This window comes from Pristis pectinata, chromosome 17, assembly GCF_009764475.1.
Source record: "Pristis pectinata isolate sPriPec2 chromosome 17, sPriPec2.1.pri, whole genome shotgun sequence".
NCBI classification, from domain to species: domain Eukaryota; kingdom Metazoa; phylum Chordata; class Chondrichthyes; order Rhinopristiformes; family Pristidae; genus Pristis; species Pristis pectinata.
The window spans coordinates 35,872,178-35,884,703 of NC_067421.1; the positions used below are offsets into that span (position 1 = coordinate 35,872,178).

Below are 12,526 nucleotides of genomic sequence, written 5' to 3' on the forward strand. Positions count from 1 at the left end.
TTCTATCATTCATGTGTCTATCTAAGAGTATCTTCAATATCCCTAATGTATCTGCCCCCACAACCTCTGTCAGCGGTGCATTCCACGCACCCACCACTCTGTGTAAAAAAAACTTACCTCTGACGTCCCCCCATACCTTCCTCCAATCACCTTAAAATTATATCCCCTCATGTTTACCTGATTCTTACTTTCTGTATTTCTCCTACCAAAGTTGACCATCTCACACTCACCGATATTGAAACTCATTTGCCATTTGCAGGTTGATTTTGCAAGTTGATTAATATAGTTTATTACGGCCACCTTCATTATGCACCACATCGTCCCTTAGGTTGTCTATTTTTAGTACAATGCTTCCAGTTCCTGCAACCAGATCGTTTAGGTGAATAATGAGTAACTGTAGTCCTGGCAACATACTCCTTGGAACAGCACTTCCAGCCTCCCACTAGTCTTTTGTTTCCTGTTTGTAATTTGCAATCTGTTGTTCTATTTGTACAAACTCTGCTTACTTAAGTCTTAGTCACCATTCCACTGTCATCTTAGCTTGTAGGAGCTGTTTTGAAATCCCGTATCTGCAAATATAATATATTTCTCTTTCACTGACTGTGGTTGGATCCCTATGATTTTCTTGAAATGAAACTGGAGACATAGAAGAAATGAAATTTCAGACATTTGTGGCTTTTTGATATTTTTACTGTTAAACCAGCTTAACCTGTGTAACAAGTTTTAGTTTATGTCTTTCACTGTGTTTTTCAAAGACAAGGTAATAGCATTTAATCTGTGACTTTGCACAGGTTCTGTAATTACCTGGAAAATAATGATGCTCTCAGTACATGCTATTCCTGGTATGTTTAAAGAAGGTGCTGCAATTTCAAAGTCAAAGTCAAGTTTATTGTCAGATGCACAAGTACGTGTGTGCACAGGTGCAATGAAAAACTTGCAGCAGCATCACAGGCGCATGGCATCATATAAGCAGCAGTCACAAGAAAAACATAAACGTAAATTCTAAACAATTTTTACAAGAAAGAACACCATTAGAACAAATCAAAGTCCATTTTAGTGCAAAGTGATCAAAGTGGTCATAGTGTTGCTATACTGTAGAGATTAGGGTTGTGCCGGTTGGTTCAAGAACCGAATGGTTGAAGGGAAGTAGCTGTTCGTGAACCTTGTGGTGTGGGACTTCAGGCTTCTATACTTTCAATATGTAGTAGGAAAGAGATAAGGCATTAGTTACAAGACAGTTCCTGCTGCATTTTTTGTCTAAGACCCTCTTACCACCTGCCAACTCGTGCTCCTCCCCCTCCCCCCACCCTTTTATTCTGGCTTCTGCCCTCTTTCTTTCCAGTCCTGATGAAAGGTCTCAGCCCGAAACGTCAACTGTTTATTTCCCTCCATAGATGCTGCCTGACCTGCCGAGTTCCTCCAGGACTTTTTGTGTGTTGCTAGAGCAAAATGACGGTTGTTTTTTTTTGTTTTACACACATGCGAACATAAGTGAAACGGCTTACATATGATGAGTGTTTGTCCGCTCTTGGACTGTACTCACTGGAGTACAGGAGAATGAGAGGGGACCTCATAGAAACATTTAGAATGTTGGAAGGACTGGACAGAGTAGACGTGGCCAAGCTGTTTCCCTTGGTGGGTGAGTCCAGGACTAGAGGGCACAATCTTAGAATTAGATGGTACTGGTTGAAAACAGAAATGAGGAGAAATTTCTTTAGCCAGAGGGTGGTACATTTATGGAATTCTTTGCCACATACAGCTGTGGAGGCCCGATCATTGGGACCGTTTAAGGAGGAGATTGATAGGTATCTAATTAGTCAAGGTTTCAAGGGATATGGGGAAAAGGCTGGAAATTGGGGCTAGATAGGAATAGTTTAGGCTTAGCTCATGGAGCAGACTCGATGGGCCGAATCGCCTACTTCTGCTCCTTTGTCTTGTGAACTTGTGATAAAGCAATTAGGAGTAGCCCTGGGCCACAAACAATCTGCAGAAGGAACTCAGAGGGTGAAACAGCATCTGTGATGGGAAAGGAATTGTTGACGTTTCCAGTCTAAATCCTGCCTCAGGTGTCTTGTTGCTCCAGATTCCAGCATCTGCAGTCTCTTGTATGTCCGTACAGCCCCGATGCCTGCTCTGTCATTCAATAAGGTGGCTGTTGTTTTACCCTGGTGCTGCTTTCATGCACTAACATCCTATTCCCTAATTCCGTTAATATCCAAAAATATATCCATATCTTTCTTGATCCTGGTAAATCTCCACTGTAACCTCTCCTTCCTTTAGCATGGTAACCAGAACTGCACATGGTACCCCAGGCCAAACCAAAGTTTTATAAATTTGTAACATGACCTCCCGGCTCTTAGACTATATGCCCTGGCTAATGAAAGCCAAATCCTGTATGCCTTCTTTACCATCTTGTGCCACCAGATTTAGGGATCTGTGGACGTATAAACCATTGTCTCTGTTCCTCAATACTCTGTAGGGTCTGAGCATTCAGGTGCATGTTCTACCCGTATTAGACTTCCAAAAAAGCACACCTTGCATTTATTGTGAATAAATTCCATCTGCCAGTGTTCTGCCGAATTAACCAGCTGATAACTATTATTCTGTAACCTAAGATTATTCTCCTCACTATCAACACCACCACCAATTTTCATGTCATTTGCAAACTTAATAATCATATCTCCTGCTTTCATATTCAAATCGTTATAGCTATAAGACAAATAGCCAAGGGTCACAGCAGCAACCTCCATGGTACAAACTGGTCACAGGCTTCCAATCACAAGATCAAACCTCCACCATCACCCTCTGTCTCTTATTACCGAGCCAATTTTGGAAATAAATTCTTTTGGACCAGCCTTCCATTCCAGACCTGGTCTTAGAGTCACACAGCCTGGAAACAGGCCCTTCGGTCCAACTGGTCCATGCCGACCAAGATTCCCATCTAAGCTAGTCCCATTTTCCCGTGTTTGGCCCATTTCCCTCTAAATCTTTCCTATGTACCTGTTCAAATGACTTTTAAATGTTGTTATTGTATTTGCCTCAACCACTTCCTCCGGCAGCTCGTTCCATATACAGACCACCTTCTGCATGAAGAAGTTGTCCCTCAGGTCCCTTTTAAATCTTTCCCCTCTCAGCTGAAACCTATGCCCTCTAGTTTTTGATACTCCAATTCTGGGAAAAAGGTTGTGTGCATTCACCCTATTTATGCCCCTCTATAAGGTCACCTCTCAGTCTCCCACTCTCCAAGAAATAAAGTCCTAGACTGCCCAATCTCTCCCTATAACTCAGGCCCTCGAATCCTGGCAACATTCTTGTATATCTTCTTTGCATTCTTTCCAGCTTAATGACGTCTTTCCTAATAACATGGTAATAAAAACTGTACACAATACTCCAGGTGTGGCCTCACCAGCATCTTGTACAACTGCAGCATGATGTTACAACTCCTCTACTCAATGCCCTGACCGATGAAGGCCAGTGTGCTTAAAGCCTTCTTCACCACCCTGTCTACCCGTGACACCACTTTCAGGGAACCATGTACTTGTACTCCTAGGTCCCTCTGTTCACTGTGAAAGTCCTACCCTCATATGTCTCCCCAAAATGCAACACCTCACACTTATTTGAATTGAATACCATTTGCCATTCCTCAGCCCATTTACCTAGCTGATCAAGATCCCAGTGTAATTTTTGATAACCTACTTCATTGTCTATGATACCAGCTGTTTTAGTGTCATCTCCAAACTGACTAACCATACTTTGTACATTCTCATCCAAGTCGTTTATATAAATGAACAACAATGAGCCCAGCACTCATCCCTGTGGCACACCACTAGTCACAGGCCTCCAGTCCAAACAACAACTTTCCACCATTACCCTACTATGAAGCCAATTTTGTATCCACTTAGCTAGCTCTCCCTGGAGCCCATGCGATCTAACCTCCAAACTAGTCTTCTGTGCAGGACCTTGTCAAAGGCTATACTGTAGACCACATCAACTGCACTGCTCTCATCAACATATGTTGCTACTTCTTCAAAAAACTTAATCAAATTATTCAGACAGGATCTCCCTCCAATAAAGCTGTGCTGACGATCCCTGCTTTTCCAAGTGTAGATTCATCCTGTCCTTCAGAAATTTTTCCAATAACCTGCCTACCACTCTCATTGGACTCATGTCTTGTAATTACCTGCTTTCTCACAGCCGTCCTCCTTGGATAAAGGTACCACATTTGCTGTCCTGCTGGTCTCTGGCACCTCCTCTGTCACGGGAGAAGATCTGAAAATTTCTGTCAGAGCCCCAGCAATCCCTCCCCTTGCTTCCCATAGCAGTCAGACAGACAGCAGAATTTTAGATGAGCGTGTTTAAATTGGGTGAAAGATGGGAAGTTGGCCAGGACAGTATTGGGGTCATCAGACTAGAACAGGACATGGATGATGAAGGGTCTACACCCAAAACGTTGATCGTCCATTTCCCTCCACAGATGCTGCCTGACCTGTTGAGTTCCTCCAGCAGTTTGTTTTTTGCTCTGGTTTCCAGCATCTCATAATCCAGCAAATTATGTGAGGCATAGATAAGGTGGACAGGAACAGTCTTTTCCCCAGGGTAGGGGAGTCCAAAGCTTGGGGGCATAGGTTTAGGGTGAGAGGGGAAGATTTAAAAGGGACTTCAGGAGCAACTTTTTCACACGAAAGGTGGTGAGTATATGGAACGAGCTGCCAGAGGAAGTGGGTGAGGCAGGTACAATAGTATCATTTAAGAAGAACTTGGATCGGTACATGGAGGGGCGGGGCCTCAAGGGATATGGGCCAAACACAGGAAATTGAGACTGGCTAGGTGGACAACATGGTCAGCATGGACTCATCTGGCTGATGGGCCTGTATCCATGCTGTATTGGTCTACGATGGCGGGCACAGTAGTGTAGCGGTTAGTGTAACACTTTACAGTGCCAGCGACCCAGGTTCAAATCCGGCCACAGTCTGTAAAGAGTTTGTACGTTCTCCCCGTGTGTCTGTGTGGGTTTCCTCTGGCTGCTCTGGTTTCCTCCCACATTCCAAAGTCATACAGGTTAGCAAGTCGTGGGCATGCTATGTTGGCACCGGAAGCATGACGACACTTGCGGGCTGTATTTCACTGTGTGTTTTGATGTACAGGTAACTAATAAAGGTATCTCATCTTACCTTATACCTTATCTCATGACTCTATGAATCTATGACTCTATCTTGTGAGGTAAGACTCCGGCGATGGAATGTTTTCCCCTTGATGCTCTTTGACCAATTTTAGCAGGACTCCTTGATGTAATCCTAGTCTCTTGTGTCTCCATGGATGAACAACTCAGTGGGTGAACTGAGGCAGGCTCTGACCCAGGTCACGTTACAGAGGTGGAAATAGGTGGGCCTTGTGGCTGAGCAGATTTTGGACAGAACTTCACTTCAGGGTCACACCCAGGGTCGGGCTTGTGGTTCGGTTTCAGACCATTGCCAGGAAGAAGGGCGGAATTAGCAGACAGGGGACAGGATTCCTGCTTAAAAACAAAGTTAGGGCCCAGTTGAAGTGTGATGATATTGAGTGTGCCGTCCGAGAGCTCTAAACTTAAGTCAAGACTTTAAGTTCTATCTGGTGTAAGTATCTACGAGTACCCTCACAATAGGGATATTATACTGTATCAACCTACACTTCAAGGAATAGTTGACTTCACTACTTTAGTCTCTACAGAAGGGTCTAGCTGTCAGTAATCACTATTTTGAGCAGTGGGTCCCTCCTCCCAACCAAGGAGAAGATACTTCCAGCTAACAAAGCAGTTTAAACACAGGTTATTTTATTTTAAGTGAGACATCTTTAATTCTAATAAGTAATTCTCAACAATGACTTGTAACTTACAAAGAACTTCCAAACACAAGTACAATTCTTACAAACTAAAAAGTCACACCAACAAGCTGCAGACGAATAAATCGTCCGTCGCAAAAACCAAAGGCTGAGGAGTGAATTCTAGGTCTTCTTTCTGTAACCCCTTCTCTCTGTCATTCCCCCCCGACTGCTTTCTAACATTGATACCGGTTTTTCACTCAGTTGACATTATTGGCATGTGATGTTTTTTCAACCACACTTTCAGGCCAGGTGACTGGAGATTTAATTAAGTAAATGTGGATCTCTTGTTTCCATTGTTCTCTTGTTTATGTTAAGAGGCTGAGCAGTTTAATTTAGCAAACAACAAACATCTTGAGCCTCGGACAATTTCTGAAGCTTTTGCAAAAGGGATTTTTACCTTAATGAGCAACCATTTCTTGACCTTTGGACAGGTCATGCTGCAGTGCTAAAAAGCTGAGGTTAGCAATAAGCGTTTTTGGGGCCTGGAGAGTGAATATCCATCACAGAAGGGAAGGGTCACCAATCCAAATCTGGATGCAGCCAAGCAGTTTAACAAAACAGGCAACTGCAGGATTAAAGAGATGTGTGTCACTTATATAACAGGTAAGAATGAAACCAAGCTCAAACACAGCTTCTATCCCACTGTTATAAAACTCCCGAATGGGCTTCTCAGACAATAAAGATGAACTCTTAATCTTGATCTCTCAATCGACCTTGCACTTTATTTGTCCACCTGCATTGTACTTTCTCTGTAACTGTAACACTAGATTCTGAATCCTTTTTTTGTACTATTTCGATGTGCTTATGCATGGAATGATCTGTTTGGATGGCATGCAAACAAATCCTTTCACTGTATCTCGGTACATGTACCAATAATAAACCAATTACCAGCCAAATGGAGAACAAAGGTTGGAGGGGGGTAGATTGATCACAGAGATATTTTAAACAAAATATATTTTCTCTCTTAATCCGCACACTCTATTAGTTAAATAAAAAAGAGAATGCTGGAAACAATGGTTCCGAAAGAGAAACTGAGTTAATGTTTGCGTTCAAGAAAGACAGGAAAAACAAGTTAGTTTTAAACTTCAGAGATTGTGGGAAGTAGAACAAAGGGAGTGTCTGTGGCGATAATTGGGGGAACTCAGCACGCCAAGCAGCATCTGTGGATGCAAAGGGAGGGTCGACGTTTCAGGTCGAGACCCTGCAACAGGACTGAAAGTGGTGAGGAATTGGCTTATCTGTGAAAAAGATTTTAACCATAGAACCATAGAACAATACAGCACATCAGGCCCTTCGGCCCACCACGTTGTGCCGCCCTTCAAACCACACCTAAGACTATCTAACCCCTTCCTCCCACATATCACTCTATCTTAAATTCCTCCATATGCTTAGCTAACAATCTCTTGTACTTGACCAATGTATCAGCCTCCACCACCACCCCAGGCAGCGCATTTCATGCACCAACCACTCTCTGGGTGAAAAACCTCCCTCTGACATCTCCCTTGAACTTCCCACCCATTACCTTAAAGCCATGTCCTCTTGTTTTGAGCATTGGTGCCCTGGGAAAGGAGCACTGGCTGTCCACTCTATCTATTCCTCTTAATATCTTGTACACCTCTATCATGTCTCCTCTCATCCTCCTTCTCTCCAATGAGTAAAGCCCAATCTCCTTTATTCTCTCAGACCCAATTTTGACCAAGACTTGGCCACCTTATCACAGATATTCCCTTTGTTCTCTCCAGTCCTCCTACTTCCTTCACTACAACTCAAAGATAACTTAGTTTTCTCTCTTTCTCATTTCTAAGGCTCTTCTATCTGAAACATTGCCTCTGTTTCTCTCTCCACAGACGCTGCCTAACCTGCTGAGTACTTCCAGGATTTTCTGATTTATTTCAGATTTCTAACATCTGCAGATTGTTTTAATTTTTTTTCTCTGTGTAATTTGATCTCAGTTTTTCTTTCTATCCCGGGCTCCCTCTCTTCCTCAAATCAAAACTTCTTTGATGTGGAAGATCAGCGGCTGGCCACGAGGTGCAGGGGATCCTGACAGCAAAATTCGCCCCGCTTCAACAATTTACGCTGCAAAATTCGCCCCTCCTCAACAATTTAGGGCGCAAAATTCGCCCCTCAACAATTTACGGTGCAAAATTCGCCCCTCCCCAACAATTCAGGGCGCAAAATTCGCCCCTCCTCAACAATTTACGGAGCAAAATTCACTCCCCCCCCCCGCCGCCAATTTACAGCGCAAAATTAAAATGCAATCGGAAGGATAAGATAAAAATAATCCAATTCATTCGCCATCTCCAGCTCTGCCCACTTTTAAAACACCTGTATCAGAATTTAAATTGACTCGGGATTTTTGTTTTGCAACACAACCCACGTCGATTTAATTTTCCTCTGGCAAAATAACTCGAACTTCAGGTTTGCAACAGGCAAAGGTAGGGTAGGCTTCACATTTAAATCCTTGCAGGCTCAACAAAATATTAATTCTTAAGCCCAAAACGCGTTTGGATTTAAAAAAAAATTCTCGCTAAGAGATCAGAAATGTTATCTCTTAACTCCCTGTTGCAAATCTCTTCCTGAATCCTCTATTTAAAAGTGGACGTGTTTCCCCTGTTGTTACGACCAGCTAGAGAGCTCTGTGGGTGCGTTCAGTGCCCAGTGCGGAGTAGAGACCCGAAAATGTAGTCGCTGACGTGTCCTTCCAATTTAGTCCAACCTCACCGGCCGCTTGAGTCAGAACATCTGTTGAACTGTCCTCTGGTACTGGAAGGTAACCTCAAAACCTGTGACCTTGTTTCCCCCCTCTGTTCTTTGACCTCTTTTATTTCCAGTGCTTGCTCGCTCTCTCTTGTCTCCTTTTGACACCTTCTGAAGACATGTCATTGGAATTCTTTATCCACAGGTACTCTTCACCCAATGTCGAACATTCCCAGTATTATCCCTCTCTCTCGCCTTCTCTCCAGCACTGTCTGACGTCAGTGCATCCGGAGAGAAAGACAGGAGAGTGATTGTAAGAAGCGGTCAGACAAAGGACTCGGGAAACCAGGTACACCCTTCCTCCGTCTCCCTCCACACCCCATTCTACGCCCACCCTGCTATTTTTCGGCTGCTGTTTTGGGAGTGCCATTGCCTCTCTGTTTGCTTCTCCTTCCCCGACGCCCACTGAACCTTCTCAAGCAGCCGTGAGCTTATTTTTTCCACAGAAAGCTTCCCCCAACAGTCCGCCGCGGAGGTGGTTTGCAAATCCGCCCGGGATTTTTTTTTCTCTGTTGCAAATTAACAATTTACCGGCGTGGAATGAAATGAGTAGATATTTTAATGTGTTATCTAGAATTTTGCTCCCCCTAAAGAAAATAGCCCACAAGCTTCTCTCTGAGTTTCAATTATTGAGGGAGCCACAATCGAATGTTATTGTCCTTCTGTTATTTTTTTCCCACTTGTCTCTGAGTCTAGGTGAAACCAGCTGGTAACCTGATGTAATACAAATGTCGATATCACGACATTGACACCAGGGTGTGAGTAGCTCCAGTATCAGGCGTTGGGTGACGATGCAACCAAGCAGATCGCTTAGCAGAATGAAGATTGACAGGGATAGGCAGATATCGGTCTTTGCGTGTTCCAGGGTGGACACTTGCATTAATTGTGCGATTATTGTGTGGTTTTATCAGCTCGGTTAGTCTATTGGTTTTAACAGTGCTCTCAGTTCTGTGCCTCCTTGCCGCTTCAGTGGTTCCAGGACTAGCATCCACCTGACAAGGTGGGAGCTTGTCCAGGTATGTCCTGTTCACAAGTAAAAGCAGGACTAATCCAATTCAGGTATCTCCTACCCAATCAGGCTATCCTCAATCATCAGCAAAGTGACTTGGAATTGGTTTATCATAGTCACTTGTATCGAGGTACGGTGAAAAACTTGTCTTGCGTACTGTTCATTCAGAACAATTCATTACAGAGTGTGTTGAGGCAGTACAGGGTAAAAACAATAACAGAATACAGAGTAAAGTGTCACAGCTACAGAGAGAGTGCAGGGCAGGTAGACAATAAGGTGCAAGGTCATAATGAGGTAGATTGTGAGGTCAAAGTGTCCATCTTATCGTATGAGGGAACCGTTCAATAGTCTTTCTATAGAGGCTGTCCTTGAGCCCGGTGGAATGTGCTTTTCAGTCTTTTGTATCTTCTGCCTGATGGGAGAGAGGAGAAGAGAATGTCTGATGTGGGTGAGTGGGGCCATCGATTATGCTGGCTGCTTTACTGAGACAGTGAGAAGTGTAGACTGAGTTCACGGAGAGGGCCATTCACCAGAATGTTGCCAGGATTCAAGGGCCTGAGTTATAGGGAGAGGTTGGGCAGTCCTTGGACTGTAGGAGACTGGGGGGTGACCTTAGGTGTATAAAATCATGAGGGGCATAGACAGGGTGAATGCACCATCTTTTTTCCCAGGGAAAAGGAATCAAAAACTAGAGGGCATAGGTTTACACTGAGAGGGGTAAGATTTAAAAGGGAGCTGAGGGGCAACTTCATGCAGAGGTTGGTACCTACAGTATATGGAACAAGCTGCACGAGGATGTGATTGAGGCAGATATCCAAATATCTTTTAAATGTTGTTATAGAGTAATACAGCACTGAAGCAGGCCCTTGAGCCCAACTCATCCATGCCGACCAAGATTCCCATCTAAGCCAATCCCATTTGTCTGCGTTTGGCCTGTATCCCTCTCAACCTTTCCTATCCATGTACCTGTCAAAATATCGTTTAAATGCTGTTATTGTACCAGCCTTAATCACTTCCTCTGACAGCTCATTCCACATACTGACCACCCTCTGCATGAAGAAGTCACCCCTCGGGTACCTTTTTAAGTCTCTCCTCTCTCATCTAAACCTATGCCCTCTGGTTCTTGAGTCCCCAACCCTGGGAAAAAGACTGTGTGCATTCACCCTATCTATGTCCCTCATGATTTTATACCTCTATAAGGTCACGCCTCAGTCTCCTATGCTCTAAGGAGTAAAGTCCCAACCTCTCCCTGTAACTCAGGCCCTTGTAACATTCTTGTACATCTTTTCTGCACTCTTTCCAGCTTAATGGTATCTTTCCTACACCAAGGCGACTAAAACTGAACACAACACTCGAGGTGTGCCCTCACCAATATTTTGTCAGCTGCAACATAACATCCCAACCCAAGGCCATCACTGCAGGGGTTCCTCAGGGCATGTCCTGGGCCCAACCATCTTCAGCTGCTACCTCAGTGACTTTCCATCCATCGTAAGGTCAGAAGTGGAGATGTTGACTGATGATTGGACAATGTTCAGTTCTGTTTGCAACTCCTCAGCAAATGAAGCTGCCCATGCCAGCGTGTAGCAAGATTTGGACAAGTTCCAGCATAGGCTGGCAAGTGGCAGGTAATATTTGCGCCACAAAGGTGCCAGGCAGTGACCGTCTCCAAACACCAACCACCTACCCCTGATATTATCATTGTTGAGTCCCCCACTGTCAATATGCTGGGGGTCACTGACAAGAAACTCAACTGGACCAGTCACATAAATAGCATGGCTATGAGACCAGTTCAGAAACTGGGTATCCCACACTGTTTGAATCAGCTCCAATACCCCAAAACCTTAACCACCATCTATCAGGCTTAAATCAGGAGTCCGATGGAACACTCTCCACTTGCTTGGATGAGTGCGGCTTCGGTGACGCACCAACAACACTCAGGAAGCTGGACATCAATCAGGACAAGGCAGTCTCCTTTGGTCCTCATTAATCACTTTGAACATTCATTCCTTCCACGACTGGAGCTGCAGTGTGTCCTACCTACATAATGCACTGCACGCTCATCCAGATCTCTGCAACACCACCTCCCAAACCTGCAATCTTTACCACCAAAATGGACAAGGGCTTTAGGTGCATCACACAAAAAGCCGGAGGAGCTCAGCAGGTCAGGCAGCATCTAGGGAGGGAAATGGACAGTCAACATTTTGAGTCGAGACCCTTCATCTGGACTGGAATGTTACTCCAGATGAATGGTCTCGACCCAAAACATTGACTGTCCATTTCCCTCCATAGATGCTGCCTGACCTCCTAAGTTCCTCCAGTGCTTTGTGTGTTGCTCCAGACTCCATCATCTGCAGTTTCTTTTGTCTCCAAGGGCTTCAGGTGCTTGGGAACACTGCCTTTTCCATGCTCCCCCTCCTCTCTGAGACTTGAAGATATTCCGTCAGCATCACTGGCTTTTATTCTTGGGACTCTTTCCCTAATAGCACTGTGGGAGTTCCTTCACCAGAAGGACTATAGCAACACATGAAAGCATGTCACCACCACCTTACCAATGGAAGTTAGAAGCAAGCAATAAATACTGGCCTTGCTGGTGATGCTCAGATTCCAATCAATGAATAAACAAGAAGGAAAGTTGTACTGGTTGGAAACTTTCCATCACAGGCTTCCTCCTTGTTTTGTCTATGTGAGTTAGTGACTAGATACCAGAGTCTTGTTTGGGAGGTTTAAGTTTTTTTAAGACATTCCATGCTGGTACTTTAGGATTTAAGCAATTTGATTATTTTAAATAAAGATTCTTTCGAAACATCCATTGAGTAGACCAAGCAGATTCTAGGACTGATTTCTGCCTGAGCTGATTTCTTGGGAGAAGGTGGTGCATGGTAGGCAGTTGGAACAAAC

The 12,526-nt window shown here is 44.2% G+C and overlaps 1 protein-coding gene across 4 annotated transcripts in view; it reads left to right on the top strand.

Annotated features, from left to right (window-relative positions):
- Nucleotides 1-7,928: 7,928 nt before the first annotated feature.
- slc7a4 (solute carrier family 7 member 4) overlaps nt 7,929-12,526 on the top strand; it is a 34,717-nt gene continuing 30,119 nt past the window's right edge. The window contains exons 1-2 of one of the 4 annotated variants that reach the window (XM_052032245.1): nt 7,929-8,632; nt 8,765-8,908. The gene's annotated coding sequence lies outside the window, so the exon portion shown is untranslated. Of the gene's footprint in view, nt 8,633-8,747; nt 8,909-12,526 lie in introns of those variants that run through there. The other 3 variants (XM_052032246.1, XM_052032247.1, XM_052032248.1) reach the window with 3 other exon arrangements.